We start from the raw sequence: 19,311 nt of genomic DNA, 5'->3' as shown, positions 1-19,311 counted from the left end.
CAGGCTTCTTCCGAATAGGCTTTGCGAATTCATGCAGGCTAACTGCCAGGTTCCAATACGCATTTCATTAATCATTAATTTATCCGCAAATATCAATGGTTATTTATTTCGCCTTATTTAAGTCCCACCAACTGAAATCAAAACAAACAACCTGCGAAAGTAAACAACACATTTATTGGAATGTGTCGGCTGCAGATCAAACGGTACAATTTGTGACGTCAGAGCACGAGCGGTGATCAGATCAAAGGCGCGTTGCTATGGTTTATATCTAATTCGGTCAGTCGGATATCGTATGATCCCAATTGATTTGCCAGGATTTCGCCTAGGCTGGTACGAAAATACCATACGATCAAAAAAATAATAATCAATAATCGTCGTCTGGGAATCTTAAAACAATGACCGAAATGTTTGAATTCACTATAAATATAGATGAAACTTTGATTGTAGTAATGTACGAAAATATGATACATAAAATAAATCCATATCCGCGTTTACTTGTTCTTTTATTAACCTACCTCAACTAGAAGGCCTAGTTTAAGGAGCTCACAAATGACAAGAAAATCGGCGATTTTCCTCAAGCAAATTCAGAATTTATTTGATAATTGACAGATTGGCTAGAACTTTATCACAGATTTGTTAAAATTGAAGTGCTGAATTTTTCCTAAAAACCGAACACGACCTATAAACGAGTATTGTATACAAAAATCACCAGATTTCATGGGCAAAATTGGCGGGAAAATACGGTAAACGAAGGTAAGGAAATGATTTAAGACATTAAAAAATGCTGTTTTATCAGACTTTTGTAAATTAGGAAGCGCGTAGATATATCATAATTGATCTGAGAAACAGAAAATTGCATGAAATGGAAAGTGTAAAAAAAAAAAAAAAAAAAAAAAAAAAACCCGACCTACCGACCCTTTTTTTTTCGCCATGTTACCGGAAACACAGGTATCATTTTTTTGGCCTAATAAGTGTTATTTTTTTTGAAATGTAATTATACAGTCAATTATGCTCGGTTTCACTGTTCGGAATATGAAGTAAAGCTTGAAATGCCGGCTTAATTTGAACTTTTAGAAATGTCATGTTTTGTTTGTGGAGTCCGTTATAATTCTGAATAAAGTCTTGCTTATGTTGATTGGGATATTTTACTATTAAGGACGGCCGATACTCGTGAGTGATTGTGATCATATATGTTTGGTCCACTTGGCTGATCCTGTAATGTCAATGGCGTTATGTGTACATGTTTAGCAGTTCGTATATACTAAAACATGGCGATAATTATCGATGATTCCTTTAGCCACTAATATGAAGGCAGATAACATCCTGAAAAACACCAGGCTAAATAAAATAAGTTTAGCGATTATAGTTTTACTGTTTCTGTCATTTACAAACATTGCTATAACTAAAACTATGAGCGTCTTTTCAATAAAAAATCTGTATTATATTAAAGTATGGAATAAAACAATTGTCGCCCTACAGCACCAATATGGTATATATCTGTTCGACAGTAGTCTTGTGACTTTATTTGTCTCTTGTTGAGGGTTTTTTGGGCCTTGTTCTGTCTGCCTCTAAACAAGATAACTTTAAATAATTGACTGTTTGCCGTGTCCCTCAGTTTTTGTAACTTCATGTGTTTTCATTCTCCACTTGACGGAAATGTTTGATCGTGAAAAACAATCACGCAATAACATGTTTTAGCTTAACGTAAATAATTTATGTCTGTTGTTAACGTACTACGGTAATAAGTAATGTTACCTTTCAATACTATGCAAAGAAATGCAGCATTTCATAGTGCGGCCAATAAATAACACTAAAATCAATTAACTGGCATCTGATGGGTTTCAATACCTGAAATCAAGCCTATCGTATAAACTTAAGATTCTCGTACAAGTCCAAGACTGTGCGTTACAAAGACTCTATCTGAATAACAAATATCATTATGTTTGTTAAGATGAGCGTATGTGATCAAGTTTCTTTGTGTTATGTCATCTGCTATTCATACGCGAGCGCATAATTGAAAACTTTTGCTTTAGTTCCACGTCATCAAAGTAGAATACATACGCTATTCTGATCAAACGTTTACATTTGCAGTTGGTGAAAAATGACTTTCTATGTATCTCGTAGCAAGAAACAAGGATAGTAAATAAAATGCAAAGAAATGCTTATTCAGTTTCTCTTATGCTCCTGTAGTTTCCATTATAAGTATACTAACGATTACCCGTACAAATAGTATTTCGGGATCGCTCTATTGATCCCGATATAGCTACAAATACGGGCTCAAAAATATTGGGTGCCTTTTATTTCATACATGCAATGTGAATATACTTGTGGTTTATACAGACGGTCAACGCAATTAAATAAAAATATGAAATAATGAATTATGAACGTCTGATAGGTAAAATCTGATGTATAAAACATCGTTTCATTTTGATGTATGTTGATTTACAACTTACCTTTATTCTGCTTGTTTTATATTAGCCAATGCCCCTAAAGAATAGTTTTAAATGAATTACCATTAAAAACTAATTGCATCGTACAAAGCTTGGAGGCATCTATTAACATAGACTTTAGATCACTCCTGGTAAGCTCATTATTCATTAATATCTAGGCCAAGGTTAATAGCAAGCATAGGAGTCTCAACAAACCACTTGTCGATATCAATTGTCAGTAATCGGTATCAGTGTACTGATTACTCAAAATAAATGACACAACGCTCTTATCTAGAGCTACGTATCATTACATCGTATAGTTCATGGACAAATCTTTTAGCCAGCGGTCAGATGTAGACTTCTCGTCATTTGTATGAACTGTACTGCACTGTATTTGTTTCGTTTAATTGAACAATAGTCTAAAGTCATTGTATCATATATTTCAGTAAGTGTAAAGTAGTATTTAGTTTACTTATATAATGTTCATTTTCAAATGTCAAATTAAAATCAATACTGTTGCTGGTGATTCGCTGACATTAAAGGTGCAAGGCTCATTTCGATATATAACTGAATAAATTTTATAAAAATGTGCAAAGGTTGTTTGGGGTAACTGAAAGTCAGACACGTGTACATGTATAGTTTAACATGTATAATGAGCATTCAATTGAACCAACTGAAAAAGAGCTATTTTTGTCATGTGCCTATCGTATTTATTTTACAAAAAACTGCAATTAAGTTTTAAAATTTCTATCAAATGCAAACCTTATACAATTCGTCACGAACAAAATTTCGAAGAAACCTTAAGTAGTTATGTTATCAAATTTTGTAATTTTAAGTCATTACTCACCTATTCAAAAAATGTATATTTATATGCTAGGAGACAAAAAGGTACCTGCCTCTATCCGTATTTGTGGCATCGCAAATTGCACTATAAATATATTTGGCAAAATTACGAGAAACATGTGGTTAATGAACGTTCGGCGATTTTAGAATGACGGCGTAAATACAAAAAATCACTACGAAACTACCGTCTGTTTTCACCAACAGTTGGAAACCTGAATACCAAATGAATGCTGATCCCCGAGTTATAAGCATTGTACAATTAAATACCCGAGACAATCGAAATATATGTTCGATCGATTTAACTACGTTGATATATAAAATGCTTATTACGATGACTTATAGCCTATGCTTTAACGACATTTGCTAACCTAACTTTTGTCATACCCAGTATGCTGACGTCATGATTTGTTATATGGCATGAATTCATTCCTGTTTACACACACATATATAGTGCAGAACTTCTTAAAACACGTTGTTCGTGAAATCAAGAGAAAGACTGAAGTTTTCGTTTTAAAATATCAATGGAAAACGAGCCACTTCAAACATATTTATTTCATAATAGCAAATTGAAAAGTTAAGAATAAACGTATGAATTGCTTTAATACTGCTATAGAATTAAGCAATTATTTAAACCCTCTATTACCACTATGGATTAAATAATTAGATACAAATATAAGTGAGAACATAACTAATACAGAGACTAATATCATTTCTGATTAATTCCCAAGGTCCACACGATGATTTAGCAAAGACAGATACCATTTATATTCCAAACATGTATGCTAATGAGGTAGCTAAGTGGGCGGAGAATGTCGCATTGCAAACAATACTTGAGCAGTTGCTGGAATAGACTGTAGAAATAACTAGAGATATTCTGAACATTATCAAATGAATTGCAAATATAAGATAAGTTCCTATTTCTAAACTAAATGTGCTGCAAGTGTTTTAATGTTATTAGTGAATACTCGATGATTGTACACCCTCATGTTTTTGTAAAATGCACTTTTTGTGTGCATGACGATATAAGGTGCGGCAATTAAAAAGGAGTGTTAAAACTAAGATATTAAAAGCTGGAAACCTTTAACAAATGGTGATATTTCAAATATCGTTTCTGAGGACCACAGTTTTTATTAAACGTAAACAGCCTTGTTGTTGCGTAATGGTTAAATTACATTATTACGTGATGTTATCAAAGTATGGTAAACATGTCAAAATATCTTACGATGTGATAAAAGTCCTTATGTTCTATTGGTTTAGATGTTGATTCACTAGAATTATGTTTTACTTCACTTTGCCGGCGTAGGTTCGCACCCCACTTAAACCTCTTTTTTGTTCTGCGACTCCGATTTTATGGGGTCAAATATGTTTTTTTAGATGCATACTCAGAGAAACTATATAAATCCAAAACATTTTAGGTTAAAAAATGCAAATCAACAGTAAATTAAGTATGCATGTTTCGTAATGACGTTGATTCTATCTGATTAATAATAAAAAAAATGATGTATTGCAAATGTGTAATACAAAAATCTAAACGACAGTCATATGCAGAAAGGGTACAGAGTAAAGCGCGTTTTAAAGCAATGTAAACGCCTACACACATGTTAGTGTTTTCACTGATGACACTATTAATATCCAATTTTACCATATCGCAAGAAACAAATACCATAACAAAACAGATATTCAGCAAGGAAGTATGAAACAAATTCAATATAATAAACTTTCAATTCATACCTACTGCCAGTGTTTTTCCCAACATCGGATATGAACTTGAGAGACCTTTATCTGTTGAAACCTTTCAAGTGTAAATGTTAATAGCGTTGGAGACGACTATTTTGTCATCACGTCATTAATACACCAACATGTTTAGTGTACAGTCTTGACTGAATTTAAACGATGTAAAGTCTGAAAGTTGTGTGGGTATCTTTTAACTTGTTATTTAATTTTTGTACAATTGCTTATACACGCGGAACAATCGAGTGTTGCTTAGCACTGAATCACTCGAATACCTTAGTTCCATCATTTAAACGGTACTTTTTGCGTTTAAGACTCTGATATATATATATATAGTATAGAATATTCATAGTTTTAAGTACATAATCGTACCCAGTTTTCGCCACTCCGTGCCTATCAGTGTACAATCAAAACACCTATATAAGTCTCAAAACAAAACGAAGAAATATCCTTAATGACTTAACCAAACACTCGTACACTTATTTGGACTAAATGTTTTCCTAAAAACACAATTATTCAGCGCAAAACTGTCCCATTATATAAGAATGCCACCAACATCCATACTAAAATGTTTAATGATAATTTCATAAAGGCATTAAATTTCATATCCCTTTGTTTTCTACTTCCTAGTGTGACCGGACCGATTATTGTATATCGCCGTTTTGTCTTCATTATAAACGGAACACCTTTGTTTCTTAGTTATCGGCTTGGCATGTTTTCGAGGAGACAATTTCATTGCTCGACATATATTTTACAGCAATTGTGACTGGTTCAGGCATGGTTTGATTAAGTCAGTCACGAATTTTTGGAGCGAAAACACTGCGTTGTTAGAAATCTGTTTTTATAGAATTGTTCGCTTTTGCACAAGGTTTTGCAGGTATGCATTCTTAGTTTAATCATGCAATTGATTGTTTTCTCGTAGTGATCTCACTGGAATCGTTTGTTTAACGCCATTTAGTGATTCTGTTTTTATAATGTTTGTCCGGGATAAAGTGTTGTCCGAAAAGCAGTATACAAACCTCTTATATTAACCTTACCTTCAATAGGTTCACTACTTTTATATTCTGTATACTAAACATTCTGTTCACTTACCTTTTAGAACATCACTTAACCAGCACCAGAAGCGTGAGATGTGCGTGTTTTCAGTACCACATATTGGTAAGTTTCATGTGTCATTGTCATGTATCTGTATATGTTCAAATATTGGTATTAGCCATAATTGTGTATGTCATTGTATGTGATACAATCTCGTTGGTTTATCTGTTTGTCGTTATGTATGCTTTGCTTGTGCTTTGCTTGTGCATTCAATTATATGTATATATGTCTAGAAATATTGTTTATAGACAATATTTGGCCGCTAGCCTATGACAGTTATAATAGCGATTATTGATATATGGAACATGCTATTTAACAATATTTTATATCTTTATATGTTGTTACTTACGTACATATTATGAATTATATATTTCCAGATAGCATCTCTATATTTATTGAGTCTTGTTCTTCCTGTTCGTACAATACCGTACCGTTATAATAGTATTAACGTAAAGCAACACATATTTTGATACGAACCGGTCGGCCACGAATTATGAAGCCATTTTCCTAAACATTTAACAATCTTCATTCATATTTAACTCTTCTATTTTGCATATCATCGGAGTCAAAATTATAATTAAGCATATCCGCATTTAATACTTGGTGAACTTCTCAGCTGTTTATATTGACTCATAACATTTTATTGATGTGAAATAGCATAACATTTAACAGAATTTATGCAATGTGTTTAATCATTTGCTATGTTGTACATATCACATCAAATAAAAGCAAATAGTGACTTGACATCGTGACATGATAATGCCTAGGACTACAACTTAAGAATGATTATTGAAATAGTTACAAAACATCATGATTTACCTTTATTTTTAATGATATTATTAAGTAAGGTCAAGTACTAAATTGATTTGTTTTCGATATTCTTTGGCAAGTTCAAAATTTAACTTCTTGTAATTGTTGACGTCCGTTCAAATGACACTTTGACCAACGAATCATTGTGCCGTACACAGCTATTAAAACACATAAATGACTGTAGACTCATGACGTCAATTCAACTGATAATTATGTGTTCAATCAACGAAGCATTGACTCCTTTACTGATAAAAAATAACAAAATTAATGTCGGTAATCCTTGGTAAAACATGAGTTATATATATTTAAAACATAACTTACAGCGCAGGAGTGATATAAACCCATGCAATCTTTTTCATATATAACTAGTGTAATAACTATGCAAATTAGGTAACCGCATCACAGAAAAATGTATTCAAACGCGTTGTCAAAAAACGTAAACAAACATTAGAATCAATGTTGCAAAAGAAATCCTGTCGGTCACAACAAACTCAGCTCCACTATGAAACAAATGGTAAAGAAGGCTGGGCCAAATCCAAACAAACGGCTCCCTGATCACAGCGCCAGGAAATACCTCGTCCAAGAATTGAATCATCAATGACAACAATGTTCCTGCGAACAAGATTATGCAAATATCGGGACACAGGAACATTGCATCTTTTAAACAACCATAGCCGCATACATCAAAATCATCACAAGGAAATATCCAACATCCTGTACTCCAGTGGAAATACCTGCACAATGGTCAGTCTATGCACACGATTCGCCAGCAGAGTTCACACAGTCACTGATTCCACATGAAATCCCACTTTTTCTGTCGGATTTTATAAAAAATTTGGTGCTCGTTTTCACTGAGGTAAAACTCATTGTGCAAGTCCATGAAAGTCCATTATGTAATCCAACAGCTACAAAGCGAATTCGCACCATTGAAAGCGACTGAGACGCTGACTAACGGTCTTTTCAAACTTCAAAAGCCAAATGACATGTACACACTAGCGCGATTACCAATGACGTCACACAGTTATGACATTACTCTTTTTATTGATTTGCTTGATTTTAATGGCTTGAAATATGTTGTTGTTGATGTTGTTTTTTAAGTGAAACCTCTGAAATTCGGTTGATAATGGAGACATGAATTGTTTATTTATTGTTAATAAAATGTCTTTATGTCGGACTATTTTCTTTCCTGCTTATGAGGTATCCTAAAACACTCAATGTAAATTCTTTGCTCTATGACACGAGAATGTGTATTGAAGAAACGTTGACCTAGATTTCAACCGTAATTGAGTTATGTCATAAATATAATCTCAAATTCGTGATTATTTTGTATCAAATGTATTAAACTCGTCATTTAAAAACGATAAAAACCCGGCAAAGCCTCGTTTTATCGCTTTTTATGAACTCGTTTAATAAATTTAATACAAAATAAACACTTATTTGAGATCCTCTGTATACACTTTACATGCAGGTCTGTGTATTCCTGCATGGTTAAGCTTTACAGACAACGAACATGTAATAATTCTTTTTAAATCACAATAGTTTTAAATTATCCATCAAGGGAACATATTTCTCCAGCTAATTGGAAACTTACTGTTTGTACAACCCAATTCCAAAATGCACGATAAAGTTGCAATAATAGTCGTTCTCTAATTTGACATTGATCAAGCAGGCAGACAATAGCAATAATAATATTCATGGAAACTATCTTAGGCTGTTCTAATATGTCTTTATAAAACAAGAACTTGAAGTAGGAATAGAAATCCATTCAATCCAGAGCTATGATTCACTTTCCATAACTGTCTTCTAAACACGGCTGTTTTCTGACGTGGAATAACAGGATCTTTGTTGAAGCCAGTGGGCTTGGTTCTGTAGATTTCAATGTTTTATCGTGATGTTATATATGTGTGCAAAGATGGAAAGAGCAAATGACAATAGTGAAGACACCAGCCGATGGTCATGGTCACACTAAAATGAATAACGAATATATATTATACTATAAATCCTGCTCATCATATTGCGTGCTGTTCATCAAATCGCTTGGTACGTGTATTCGTTGTATGACGTACAATTTTACAAGTTATTATTTCCATAAGTGAGCAATAAATTATATCTCAATAATTAAATAAATTAAGCATTTTTTGATAGCTGAACCACAATTGTCCTCCGTGTGGAATGTATACAAGTCATATTAAACAGGGAATGACCTAGGCTCATGCAGTTTCATGTATGTAATAACATAGCTTTTGGCGTACTATCTACAGTGTACACGACCGTTTTACATGTCCAGTGTTTCCGAAAAAGGAATTGTAATTAGTGAAGTTTAAGGGCGAATGGTTTTAAAACCGATTAAATACTAATATTGTATTTTATAAGTACGCTTTGATATGCTGTCTAGAACAATAAAAACAGAACTACAGGATTCAACAACTAAAAAATAAACCTGCTTAGAAGAACAAGTTAAAGCACAATTGACAATAATCGAGATACAAAAGTGTGCTTACAAAACAAACACACCCTTTCTACTGCAATTATCCCGTCATTTATAGATAAAGCTATTTTGATGTGGTGTGGTTTGTGTTTATTTATTTTTTTTGTGTGTTTTCCTGTCATGAAGGTGAACATTATAGAAAATAGTAAAACAATTCTAAACACCAAAAAAGTACTGAAAACACTTTTGGCTTTTGTCTTAACCGTACATCGCTAAGTGGAAGAGGAAGCGAATACTAGTTTGATCTAGTCATAATTCACTGTAAAGTTTAGAGCGGCCCATTAATTTTTGTAATATAATGTTTAGAGCGGTCCATATATTTGACCAAATATAATTATTAGAGCAGCCCATTTATTTGTTCAAATATAATGCTTAGAGCGACCCATGCATTTGACCAAATATAATGTTAAGAAAGGCCCAATTATTTGTTAAAAATGATGTTTAGAGCAGCCCATTTATTTGTCGTAACACAATTTTAAAGGCGGCCAATATATTTGACCTAATATTGTGTTTAGAGCAGAGCATTCATTTGTCCAGATATAATGCTTAGAGCGGTCCAATCAATTGTCCAAATGTAATGTTTAGAGCGGCCCATTTAATTGTCCAAATATTATGTTTAGAGCGGCCCATTTATTTGACTAAATATAATGTGTAGAGCGGCCCATTTATTTGACCAAATATAGTGTTTAGAGCGGCTCAGTTATTTGTCCAAATATATTGTTAAGAGAGGCCCATTTATTTCACCAACAATTTATTTGTAGAAACATAACATTTAGACAGGGTAATTTATTTTTGATTGTTTTTGTGATAAATGTACGTCTAGACAAATCGTCTATGTAGGGTCGTGACAAGTTTTAATAAACATTCATGCAGTAAACAAGTATGATTCTTTCTTCACTTTTTATCATGTATGTATATACTTTAACAACGACATATACATTTAATGATGACGTACGTTATAATAAAAAATGTTTTAGGAAATGTCAGTTAAACCGTTTTCCAAATAAATTATATATATATAAATCCTTTTTCAATTATGTTCGAGAACTGATTGTCCTTAGTTTGAGCTTGAGAATGTCCAGTGAAGTCCGTTTAGGAATATTTATTCAGATTGGCAGATTAAGTCTTAAATACACACAATCAGAATGTTTCAGTTATATTAACGGAATAACAATTGAACAAGGTTCCCGCTTTTCCACTGAATTGCCTTGTACACTGCACTTTCATTTACAACGTTTACAACGTTGTCCATGATATTGAAACATATCCTAAGAATCTCAAGTTGACGTACTATTACAAGCTTAAATAGAAGTAACAAATGCGAGTGTGTCACAAACCCCGGACAGAATATTCCTCATCGGATAAGTCTAGTCCTTGCGGGTAGTATAAAAATACGTACCTTCATTATCAAATACATTAAATGTATTTTTATTCTTCGTTCATGGACTTCATGTACAGACAGCTTGATTAAGGATTAACCAATTATTTCTTCGTCCATCTATCTAGATCATCAACACAGATACTGACTTATCAGTAACAATATTATGTCTAATTCCTCAACGTATCCATACCAAACATAAAACCAACATGAACAGCACTATATAAACTACAAATAAGTGAATGAGTTCATCTATCCTTAAATTAACCATCATTGCAAGACATTCAACTTTCCGAATACAGCATCGTAACCTGAGGCTCTATTATTATGCGTGCGCAAATAAGTTTTCTCATTCATTTTTTTATATCTAATTAATTAGCCTGTGGTATTTTCTACAAGCAACATATTTCACCTCTTTGTTGTACGTGGGAGCAAGGAACAGTGTTATTTTCTGCTTCAAAGTTTAGACGGTTGGCTTCCTTTAGGCAGCGTATGAAATAAGGAAAACATCATAGTTCATTGTACATCTTAGTTCGCCTGCTAGTGAAAAATGGCATGTTTTTTTTGTAGTCATTATAGTCATTTAAATAAAACGGCGTTAGTTATACTTTATGATCTCGCTGAGTAAATTCTTTGGACTTATAATAAGCTTTGTTTGGATGTGCTCCAAGTGCATAACGGACAGTCGTTGTATTGACATTTCTATAGATAATCTTGCAGTCGTATTATACAGGAGAACTCTTGTTGAAAATATAATGAACAGGTGCATGGTAGAATTATTTGTACTATGTATACCGTATTTTGGTTGTCCAAAGCGCTTTTTCCTCAATCATTAAAAGGCAATCGCTATCTATGTGTAAGTCAACTTGCTTATGGAATAAACAAAGCAATTCTTGTTTTTAGAACAAACGGATATTTGCCCATCTGTCTTGTCACTATGAAACCTTTGTACAGAATGACAAACTATTATTATTACAACTTGTTAAACTGTTCTATGTCACATTCAATGTTTTTTATCGAATGCATGCGATTAATCAAAGGTAGGTCACGAGTCTCTGTTGCTACTGCGGATAATGTAATGTCGTCTCATATAATTGTCACCGTTTACTGTGGCACTGTTCACATCATGAAGTAAATGAACAAACCCATAATGATAATAATTGAAATGAGATTTGTGAAAGAATGTTAGTGAAGATTGTTATCTATCTGATTGTCAGAAAGATAGATTCACTGATTTTGCTTTGTTTAATTACAAATATATTTAGTGACAATTGAAACCTTTAAATGAAGACATATTTCTAAGTAAAATGCAACTTAAATAGTTTGTAGATTATAATATTTGTACTGCGATGTGTTTTTATTTCAACCACAAAGCTTCGCAACTGAATTACTTTAAGGCGGGTGTCGTTGTGGCTAGTATATGGAAAATATATGTTACAAAACCTCTTAAAGGTCCTGTAAAAATGCCAACAACTATTTGAAAAAAGAATATTTTCCCAACTTTATTTAAAATAAACCTCCTTTATAGCCAACGTTTTATATTTATAAATAAGCCTTTCGAATGGCAAACTTAAATTTAATTTAAATTTGTAAACACATCATAGATTGTAAAGTGAACCACATACATTTTACAAATACTTAAACATAAGTGTTTTTAAATTTCACAAGAATAGAGGCCTTAAGTTAAATTATAAAAGAGCTGACTATTGTAATTAGTATATTCCATGCACAAGCTACGTACTACATATATATCGATTGCATTTATTCCAATATTTTGCTGAAGTTTGGAATTCGGAAGCAAACATCAGCAAATATATGCTGTAAGTATATTTTTATTGTTTTGCTTTTTTCTAAAAGAATTACAATGGCACTTTTTATTATGAAACTTTATTATCATTAACGTGATGTACTACAGCATTATGTGTTGGTGCTTTAAACATTGACAGTGGCATTTATTTTTGAGTTCCAATCCTTAAGGACACGTTTAGCTTTTACTATTAACAAAATCAAAACGTCAATTCGAATACAAAATATGAAAATAACATGAAGCAACCTCGTTTTATTGTTAGCAATATGTATTTTTTTCAAGCGGCATTGAGAGTTTCAAGTTGAATGCCTTTGTTTTTGAACTTGGAGTTTTCGCTGTATTATTAAACTGATTGAACTTGTGTATCATTTCTTGATGCCATATTATGGATTTGGCTACGCGAAAAATTGGGAAAATTGTGTAATTGCAATTGAATGATAAACATGCAAAAATGATTTTTTTTTCTAATTTATCACATTCAATTGGGCAGCCGTTTCATCAGCGTTATTTGGTTCTCCATTGTTGCCTCTTTCCTTAGTACAACTTGGTTTTATTAATAACGATATAATCTCAGCAGTTGTCTTGTGGTGTTGTTTTACGCTCAATGTGTGTATGTGGGGCTTTGAGCTTCGTGTCTTGAATTTGTGTCTGTTGGCGTATAGTGTTTGTTGGCTTCCGTGTTTCCTTACACATGTTCATTGTCAAATGGTTCACTCCTAGATTTGACTCTGTATTTGTTATTGTTAGGTAGTGGTTGATGTGAAGCCATTCTGCCCTGGACGTTTTTTCATTATTATTTTGAACCTTACTCTGTCTTAGTTAAATATTTAGATGTGCCACTTTTCGATACAAGGCAAAATCTCCTTTTCGTTGGTTGCATTACGACCAATGAATACTGGCAAAACAAAACCTTTCCATCCAGGGTTCAATTTATAAAATAAAAATGTCCAAGGACTTTCAAACACCATTAAAATGCCAAGGTTGTCTCTCCAAAATGTCATTTGACTTAATTAAAGAAGTTTTGTCAATGTGATTAACACTCATGTTGAAGAGCAATGATTTCAATGGGAATACAACGCAAAAACGTGTGCTCATTATCCGACAAATGTCACTTAATATGTTTCTTGCCTATTTTATATTTCTATCTGACATGCTAACACTATCATTTGCATGTGCAGTTTAAATTGAGAATTACTTTTGGACCTAGCTGATATAAGCGATACTTTGGAGCTTGGTTCAAAATAACACGTACCTTAGAACAGCTCTGATGATGACAGATTAGTGATGTGTACAAGCTTGAAGATAGAGCTTTACTACAATGAAAACTAGACGATCGAAATGAAATAAATAACGAATTAAATCGCACAGAGCTAGAAATTGAGCGTCCATTTTTATTGAAGATCACTTAAGAAGATATGTCGAGGTGAATCATCTGCAAAAAGTAACATTGACCTGACCACTCCCTTGAAAGGTGATGCGCTGTTGTTAAATGCTATATGTTACATCATTATGATATTGAATGCTCTTACGGAAATCTGAAAATCTAGAATCGTTTATAGAACACTATAGCGTTGTCCATGCATTGTTATGCTTTTTTCTAGATAGAACATGTTTCATAATAATATAATCTGGAGTTGAAATAAAATAACGAGTAAGAGAACATACCTTTTCCGAGTTTTCTCTTTAAGACGTCGAACCTTCACTGTTTCCATATATTTTGTGTATTCATCGGGATTATTTTACGTTCATTGCAATATGTGAGGCCGGCTAGGGTTATCCAACATAGACATGAAAATGAATTTTGGTTTTGGGTAAGGTTATTATCATAGCAAACAAAGATAATATTGTTTGTTTTCTCACTGAGACGTGTTGCAGATGTAATATCAGAGTTGCTTGGCTACAAATAGTTCATTAAAAATGTACAATCAATAATGTCTTTTATTTTAGTGTAAGGGATGCTTTTTTCATATTTTTAGTAAATAAGTAAATGTTAAGCCTTGATTTACCATCATATTTCAATTGATTTTTGTGCATAGAAACTGTAGTAAAAGTGATAATTTTATCTATTTTCTGTTTGCTACATATACATTTTATACTTTATCTCAAATGCATAGTAGCTCTATTTAAGTTGAAATGAATAGGACAACCCAGTTGATTAAGCATATATATGCATGTCAATAAAGACGACGCACATCACTTTTTTCCCATCTATTTCACGGCCTTAGACCTTTTAGGTGGTGGTTTGTCGGCGTGTTTTCAAACCAATGATGCCTGTTTACTCTTTGGTTCAAATATATAGTAAGACGTATAATGTATTAAGTATACAATATGTTTTCTTAATATATATTTTTTTTGTATTTTTTGAATGAAATGTCAACTGCAGCAGAGTTGCTTTAATTTAATATGGGGTGAAAGACTTTCAAGTTGCATTAACATATATGACAAACGCTTCCCTTGTATTCCTTATACGTTACACTTAGTCATTAAGTAGACATGAACTGTAATGTGCTCGGCAAAATACTTCAAGCCCGTAGAAGCAGTGTAAAAGTTCATATTATTTATGTATATTGTATTTCTGCTTAACTTTAACACTGTGTGTGTTTTATCATCCTTATCTTTGATTTATTGGCAAACAACTGTTCTTGTGACAATGCGTTGATAACAAAACCTCAATGCAATACACGAAGATTACCAAGGGAAATGAAATGACAAGCCTCGGGATAATTCATGCTTCGAAGAAAGCATTGACATTTGTAGTGCCATTATTCACGACAAATTCAGATAAAATTAAAACTCTTTAACCTTCCCTTGTTTCCAAACGCTGCAAACCATAACATTAAAATCAACGGTCTGAAAATTTACCCTTCGATCGTATTTCATACTTAATGTCTTGCTAATCTAAGGCCTCAAACTATTTTGGTAAACGTTAGTTCTCATATTATAGGCCTGTCGTCAATAAACACTCCTTATTTTATACTTGTATACTTTATACAGTGAAAGTTAACCTTAAAGTTTCTTACTTATGATTGCAATGCCTAAACAGATTATAAGTAGTATATAATCCTCTATCCAATCGCACAATTCTACAATAAGCCTATTCGGGCGCTCTGTGCACTTCATGTCCACTTAATAATAGCTGTTAAGCTGTTTTAACATATATAAAATTCTTCCAATAATGAAGAACATTTTAAACGAATGTTGACCCATATCTCTGTGATAAGTTGAAGTTTTATTAGACGTCTTAACATTTAAATAAACACTACATGTATCACTAATGATCGAGTTACATTCTTGCAAGATTTATAAACGAAAATGCCACTAACGCAATATTGATATTTGTGAATATAATAGCAAAGTACTATACTTTAGTTTTTTCTCCATATACTTGTGGCCTTAACGAATTCTTTACGTTGTAGCGTATACATGTTTTTCACTAAATTGTAGCTCTTGGGACTTAAGTAGAAATAAATATGATTGCTGGGAACACTTAAAACGTTGATCCTTAGATAGACTACAGATGCCAATAATAACTATCCGATGAAATCCTTCTGGCTTTACTCTGTCCAGGATTCAAAGGGGTGTATGTCAATGATTAAGTACTTGACATTCATTGAACGGATAAAATACCGGCGAGGATTTAAAATAATTAACGCACGGATTGAAACATCTCAGATGGAAACTTATCCAGCCAAGTCAGTGAAAGGCCAAACAAATTTGATTCGAATTCTAGCGGCATTCGAAAGATTTAAAACAGAAATTACTCCCAATTAAAAAAAATGCATATATGAAACCTTTATGTAACTAAAACGCGTTACGACGTACATTATAAACTAAAATGGAAGCTTACGGTCAGGAACCGTAGCTAATCCCAGAAATCTTTAGGAGTATCATGACATACTGTCTTTGTTGAAAACGTGGTGAAAAAGTTTAAAGCAGCATTCAAGTGAATTTCGTGCGAAGGAGCAGAAAACAATCCCAAATGACAATAGAGTTATGTTATTAATGCATAGGTCACCTTCCTGTCCTGTAAAAATGTCCACGAGATCATTCAAGATGTGAGTTTTGTCCAACGACCCAAATCCAAGCATATTAGTTTATTCTCTGCTTACTTTTCCAGATGTGGAGTAGTTTACGAACGTTATTAACTGAAATAATGCCAGATGACAATAGAGTTATTTTATAAAAGCAAACGTCACATTCCTAGTTGTATTTCAATAAATTATGACAACGACATAAAACTAAAGGCATACCAAGGTAACGCCATTTCGTGCAAATCAATACAATCATAGATTACTGGTTACCGTTTTCAGTTCCACTTAATACTGGCATTTAGAATGCTTCGAAATGGTTCATTCATATCAGTATATTCTCAAAATATCAGGGATATTCCAAGCCTTTACCCCGTGTTACATATTAAGACTAAACATATATATGAACATTATGTATATAAATTAATTTCACATTAAATAAGCCATACGGCCCATATGGAAAACATACAATATTAACAAATGTATATGATGGAAAAAATCCTATGTACATGATTAGAAGAAGGCACAATATTTGTGTTTAACAATGATCGAAAACGAAATGATAAGTTCTGATGCATTTCAAATACAATACATTTCTTTTGACATTTTTAAAAAAATAAAGAAGAAAGATGTTTCTTAATAAAATAAGACTTTATGCCGGATCGCTTCGGCTGGTCAAATGGTTAAAATTATGACATCATACATTAATAAAAACTGTAATATTTCTCAACAATGTGTATGCGCGTTCTATTATAAATGTTTCTCGTATTATCCTAAAAGTCATCTGAATGATTTCCTTTTGTTAATAAATAAGTTGAGATTACAGCACTATTGACACAATATGAAATAATACTTATCAACCAACTGATGTAATAAATATTCAATAATGATACTCCTTTGCATGACATATTATCTTTTACTTTTGTTTTGTAAAATTTCTTATTCAATGTTTTAATATTTTTCGAGTTGATTTCATCGCCCGAACATCACTCAGTGAGAGAGGAAACAAATCCGTATTTAACTCAGTCTTTATAGAAATTCACTTGCGTGTTCCGAGCAATCCAGTTTCATTGTCCAAATCAACGATTATTAAAGAAAAATTTGCATTGACGGCATTAAAAGTTAAATTCCAGTGCGTTATTTATATTCCGTTTATGGAAACATATGTGTTTTTTATTGAATTTGCCGAACGAAATCATATAAAAGTATCAAAATATAACAAGCGTAGTTAAAATGTATTCGGGTTGGTAAGGTAATCAGGATGGGGTACCAAAATAATACAAGAGCACACCGTAAGGACAATGGTATTGTTCCATACTAGGATGATTCTATCACATATTATAGTAATACTTTGACATGACATGCACGAAAAATGAAGACGACAAAAACGTCGATAAAGGCCAAATAAAACCTTAGGATTTACTCAAATGTAATCTTTTTAGCATCGGAATAAATCAAGATACTGCCGCTAGTCTATCGTTCATCGAACATCAATACGTCATTTAAGTGATCTTTATTAACTGTTTTGTAATACGTTGTTGGATGTTCTTTAATTTCCTGACTTATTGAACTGCATATGTTTAGCATGCTATTCATTGATACTATGACAATATTATTTTATAAATTTAAAATCGTTGTTAGTAATAATCTATACTTGTTATTACCTTGTTATGTCACGATCTCTCTGAAACCTTATATAATTATTATACGTTGAATTTGTTTAATGTAAAATGTATTTTATTTTAAACTGAATAAATGCTATACTATGTATGTTATTTAGAAGGCAATAACAGGTTGACAATATACACATTAATCTAAAGTACGAACAGAGATCATCCTCTTGCTATCAAGGCATTCCTTAAAATGTACAATCATTGCACTACTTTCATTATTCCTAAAACGGAATCGTGGCCTGAAGTTGTGGTATTAATTTTTCGCCAATAATTGCTTCTCATTCCAATTTTTATCTAATTTCCCCTGGAATCGGCTACAAGCAATGTGTGACATTTTCACCTCATGTTTTGTATTTGGGGGCGAGAACAAGCGTTATTGTCTGCCGCAAATTTCAAAGTAGCGGATTCCTGTAGGCGGCATTCTAATGGACGACCGTCATTTGACCTTAAAGGAAACATGCAATGGAAATGTTCCCACTTTACAAGATGCAAAGTGGCTGTATGTGAGGACATTTTAAGGACATAGCTATGAATTTATTACTTCAACTTGTTTATGGAAAGTATGAAATGTCAAATAGTCATTTTTAGTTTATAATACCTGTTGCAATCTATGATACTGCTTCAAAGGTTGACATACACGTCTAGGAGACCCAGGTATTCATGTCTGTCAACTTGCAATTTACAGAATGTGATGCGATAGAATAGAAGTTTTTCTACAGTGTTGACGAGAAGAAGCAGACAGTAATCAGAATTGAAATGACGTAAATTAGCAAATTTTGGTCTCTGATAATGTTGTTGATTTTGCCAACACATAAACTTTATCATTGTATTTTACCACGTTTAATTTAGAGCATCAGAAAAACATCAGTTTAGGGACGTTTATGTGTCTTTTTAGTACATGTGTACAATGGTTTTCTTAATTTAGATAATGTCTCATGTGCTTGACCAGACAACGCTTTTGTAGAAACTGCTGCTGGGTGTCTCCTCATGTTGATGTTCACTGTGACAACATTACACATGCTATAGTTT

Source organism: Mya arenaria, chromosome 12, assembly GCF_026914265.1.
Source record: "Mya arenaria isolate MELC-2E11 chromosome 12, ASM2691426v1".
Classification (NCBI taxonomy): Eukaryota; Metazoa; Mollusca; class Bivalvia; order Myida; family Myidae; genus Mya; species Mya arenaria.
The sequence above is the reverse complement of the archived record's forward strand: the minus strand, read 5'-3'. Positions refer to the sequence as shown.